Source organism: Pleurodeles waltl, chromosome 9, assembly GCF_031143425.1.
Source record: "Pleurodeles waltl isolate 20211129_DDA chromosome 9, aPleWal1.hap1.20221129, whole genome shotgun sequence".
Lineage (NCBI taxonomy): Eukaryota > Metazoa > Chordata > Amphibia > Caudata > Salamandridae > Pleurodeles > Pleurodeles waltl.
Window position 1 is genome coordinate 1,043,930,715 of NC_090448.1, and position 5,350 is coordinate 1,043,936,064.

The 5,350-nt window shown below is 42.2% G+C and overlaps 1 pseudogene; it reads right to left on the minus strand.

The window, feature by feature from the left end:
* Window positions 1-4,752: 4,752 nt before the first annotated feature.
* LOC138260598 (small nucleolar RNA SNORA64/SNORA10 family) lies at window positions 4,753-4,882 on the minus strand (annotated as a pseudogene).
* Window positions 4,883-5,350: the final 468 nt, after the last annotated feature.

Sequence of the window (5,350 nt, forward strand, 5' to 3'; positions counted from 1 at the left end):
CCTGTCCACTTGATGCCCCTTCCTGTGGAGATTTCCTGACGGTGCTAGATGTCAAGTGTGGGCACAGTACTGTGCAGAAACTTTCAAATGAACTATCCAATGACCTTTGCTCTTGGGCATTTTGAGTTAATAAACACAAAATTGTTGTTTTTTTGAGTACACATTTGTCCTCCAATTCTTTTTCTACCTTTTTGTTGTTCCTGAGTAATTTGGGTTGTATGCCTACAGTTGTGTGTGTTTCAGTCTGATTGCCGATCCATTTGCTGTTGTTTGCATTATCTGATTTTGTGGGCAGTGCTGGTGTCCCCCAAGACAAAAGTAAATGTAGACTGTGTGGCTATGTGGGTGGTAATGTAAATAGGGTGTCATTGCAATATGTTATGGTAAGTATTTCATATTGTGTGGTCCAAAGTCAGCATACATGATGTTAGACTTGTCCCCCTGATATGGATTGTAGATTTGCCTCATGTTTGGCAGCCTGAGTTTTGTTTCTCCAGACATGGAGGGTGTTCAATTGTGCTAGATTCATTTGCATTTGACTGTGCATGTGTCCATTCTACTGTATGTACCTTGCAACTACTTAATCTAGATGTATGTGCCATGCTGTTGCAGTTGCAGTTGTATGTGCTTTCTTGACTTGCACTACCACATTATACAGATGGGCACGTCATTTGGCCCTAGTATTGTTTGTCCCTGAGAAACCTGAAGAGCCAGTTCTTGTGCAAATGTTGTTTTAGGGGCATGTGCAAAGTGTAATTGGTCCCGGGGCATCATCTTTCCTTGGGCGTTCCTGATGCCCCATCCCTATAAGGCTTAGTTCCTACAGTTGTTATAATGGAATATGAATTTAAGGGTCCAAGTAATTTTTCTTTTTTGAATTAGGTGGAGACGCGATCTGGTTCTAAGTTAACATGTTAAAACTGTGAATACTAGTAAGGCTTTAAAATAATGTTGTAGAGAAAGTATATATCTAAATTGTATTGTATTGTATTTTGGACAACTTGGATTTTTTGCTCCTTTTTTCAATGTTATGTTTCTATTATTTTTCATTATTTGTTGTGTTTTTGTTTTGCATAATTCTTTGTCTCTGTCTATTCACTATATATAAATGTATGTGTCGTTCCCTGTGAATATGTAAATATTTTATATTTAATCTTGATCATCATGTTCTTTTGTTGTTGTGCATACATATGTAATAAATATCATTTTGTGTATTTCAGTTATCTTGATTGTTGTTGTTGTTCTACAATTGTAGATAGCAGTGGACATTAGTTGTAGCTCAATCTCTCTTCTTGTGCCCCATCCCTATTGTGCAGGTATTGTTTGCATTGTGAGCTTTGGATATTTGTCTCTGTGACTATTGTGCATACCATTGTCCATCTATTGTGCTGTCATATGTGGGTTCATTGCAGGGATGTTTCATGGGAGGGGTGTTGGTTTTCCAAGAAAACCCCTTAGCCTGATCCTACCACATGCTGCCTGATGCCATGGAACCAAGTGAACCCAATAGTCTATTAGTATCGGCTTGGAGACAAAGATAGCAACAATTTATGTGGAGAAGAAGGAATAACTCAACAACTAGAGGCCCTCCTTGGACAAGCACAGGCCACACCAAATCTTCAAGGTCCAAATGTTCCCTTACGTCCAAACTGCACACTGTTTCACACCAGGGGCTTAGCATATCATCTGTGTCATGCCCAGCAGACCAAGCGAATAACACCTCTCAATTCCTTCAGACACCAAGAGAGTGGTAGTGCTGAGAAACCATTTTAGACTAAAAAATAAGATGAAATGTTGGCTCTATATCACACTCAGAGCCTATGTGTACAATCTGTGTCACTCACTGTGGTCCAAGCATTGAAGCATTGTTCCTATGTCACACTTAGGCATTAAGCACCAAGCAGAACCCTATATCACACCCAGGGTCATGCATACCATCTGTATCTGACTCAGCAGTCCAAGCAGAGCTCTATATCACATCCAGGATCAGGCGAACCATCTGCTTCTCACCCAGCAGTCCAAGCGGAGCCCTAGTTTGTCATGTGCCAAATGTTAGGACTAAGCATCAGATGTAGTCTCTTACTCAATGATGGCGGCTTCAGGATGGACCTCCAACTTGTGGTTTCAGCAGAACGTTCAATCAATTCTGGCATCTGCTCACCTCTCTTTGTTTAACAGATATGAATTGGTAGGGGTGGGGTCCCCTTCCTTTGGCCGTTGTTTAGGCTAGGAGGACCAAACTCTCCTATCTGGCTCACCAAAATGTTGCTTGAATGTGGATTTACCTTAAATAAATGAAGACAAGAGGTGTCTGGCAGTGCAGGAATAGACTATTTAATTGAACGCAATGGCTTGGAGAGTGCATTACAGAGTTGGGGTCTGATGACTGTCTCTCAAAGTTACAGAATTTTGAGCATCTTTTTATACGTTGTCTTGAGGTTCAATAAAACAACTGAATATATTCTTAGACAAAAGGAATCCAGTCCTAGTCATGAGGCCATAAATCTGACCATCTGACACTAACAAAGTGTGCAGGTGTGTCTCAACCTTGCGTGGACACCCTGTTGGCCAGTAGGTGACATGTCCAGATGGCCGGCCTGGGGAGCGCTTGATCACTGCATGTAGTGTGTGTTGTGTTCTGATTGGCTGTTTGTTCTAAGCCTCATGTGGCATCTAGTTTTATGGTATTCTTGGAACGAATACCCTTCAGGTCAAATGTGTTTATTTTAGACCAATTTCCTAGGACCTTTGTGGTGTTGCTGTCTATCTGGAGAATTGATCTGGGTCTTTCCTGTTTTGCGTGTTTGTCTATGGGCTACGTGTCACCCCACCTGTGATCTGTCTATCAGTTTCTTCAGACCTGGGTTGCTGGGCCTTCTTGACCACGTACCTCTGGCTCAGAGTTGATGAGGAGGTCGTGTCGGGGGAATTGACAACAGCAAAGCGAGTTTGTTGTTATACTGCCACATGTCATGGCGTACATTGACATTGTTGTTAGTGTTATCAACCCAGGGAGCGCACAACTGCACAACAACAAAAACCCATCATCATGGGTGAACTAGAAGTCAGACAGCTCATGCACTGCCTCACAGAGCTCCGTCAGGCAGGTGGGCAGGGAGCAAGCAAGAGTACACAGGCTAGAGCTCTTATGTAGCACCTGAACCCAGGTGCACCTGAGGAGGGGCAGGGATATCTCGGAAAATCAAAGAGAGGATGCTTGAAAGTACTTTCAGAAAAAAAGCAGGAAAAGTTGTTGCCTGTGGTTGCATGAAAGGCCGAGCCATGTGCCAAAAATTGTTTAGAGATCAGGCTGGAACATTTGCATATTAGTTTGGTGCTGCTCGAAGAAGGGTGGTGGAACCACCAGGCAAGATCTAATTATTTTTTGAGCATGCACTGAAGCAGCAGGCCCCCAAAAGGAGCTCCACATTATTTGCACATATTATTGACTTTCATTGAAAATTGGTGCAATACTGAAATGTGCTAATATTACCTGCACTGCATTTTACCTTATAATTCTGCTTTTAAAAGGCCAGCAGGCCTGACCATTATTATATGCATCAGTCATGTTGTGTTAGGCACATAGAAGAGGTATTTTGGGTTTATGAGTTTTCTGGCTTCTATACAATTAGAGGGTCTCCAGTGCAAGGCGTACAGGGTACTCTTAAGGCTTTACCTGCTATTTGGGGCTTTTGATAGTATGTGCCATTGTTGGCTGTGAAGCCATTTAAAGGGTGTAACAATAGGTGTTTCTATTGGCTATTGTGGTAGAATTTAATAATATTAATATTGTGTGTAATATAATACTTTTCTTTTTAGTGAGAAACACCACGAACTAGGCAGTGTTTTATTGTGTATTTTGTTTGCTACTGAGAGTCAAGTCTCTGCCATAAAATCACCTACATTATGAACTGCTTTGCCTCTATAAGCTGAGACATAAGTGCTAAAGAGGGGTATGTGGTCTCCAGTTAAGGGCTCAACAGTAGTGGGGTCCCAGGACACCAATGGCGATAGGCCTAAAGGCAACAATGGCAGGGGTGTAGCTTCAGGTTCCACCCACTTAAACAAATTATTTTCTGTTAAATAGTTGGGTACAGGTGGTTTCAGTCAGGTATGGGGAGGTCTCTGTCATGTTTCACCATATTTTTTTACATACACAGACAAATCATGTAATTTACAAGCCCCTTGTGCCCCTGCTGCGTCACTTTTTTTTAATGCAGCGGTGGCGCTAGCAGTGCATTGCACTGCTCCATATTTACAAAACTGATGCATTGGGCTCAATGTGTCAGGTTATAAAGCCCTGCCTCACATTATACATGCACCAGGAATAATGTTTGCAAGGTAGACATTCCCACAGTAAAAGCCATGTAAGAACTGATGCAGTGAAATTTACAACTTTTCACTCTACGTTACTCTACCACTTCACTGCAGAATATTACTGCCTGCTTAGACAAGGAGTAAAATTGATGTAGGGCTTTTTCCAATGGGCTTCTCTTGGCATTGCTGGAGTTAGGTGGGTTTAACAGTGTAGCTCCAGCAATGCATCACTTTAGCACCAACAGATATGTCAGAATTTCTGGTGCAGCTGTGAAAATGTGTGCCATGGAGCTCTGTATTCTAAATACAGTGCATCCATACATCAATAGGGAATGTGAGACAGGCGCAAGAAATATGACGCATCAATGACATTGCACCAGTTTCATATAAATGAGGCCCTCTGTTTCTCCACACTTAGGGCCTAATTTACAAGCCCCTTGTGCCGCTGCTGCATCAATTTTTTTTTCTTTTTCATGCAGGGTGGTGCTAGCAGTGCATTACACTGCTCCATATTTACAAACTGACACACTGAACCCAATGTGTCAATTTGCAAAGCTGTGAGTGACATTACACCTGCGTCAAGTATAATGTATGCAGAGTAGCCGTTCTCATGGAAAAAGCCAGGTAGAACTCACACAGTGAAATTTACAACTTTTCACTGGATCACTCTACAACTTCACTGCATCAAAATATTACTGACTGCTTAGACGAGGCGGACAAATGACGAACCAGGCGTAAAAATGACAAAGGGCTTTTTCCAATGGGACTCTCCTTTCATTGCTGGAGTTGCATCAGTTTAACGCTGCACCTCCCGCATGTGTCACTTTAGCGCCAACAGATACATCAGAATGTCTGATGCATCTGAGAAAAAGTGCACCATGGAGATCTGCATTGTAAATACATGGCATTTGTGCCACCGTTAGGGGATGTGCGACAGCTGCAAAAAATCTGATACAATAATGACGATCGTCTGTTTCTTGTAAATGAAACCCCTTAGTACCTCTACCAGTCTGCACTCTTCACCCTTTCCACT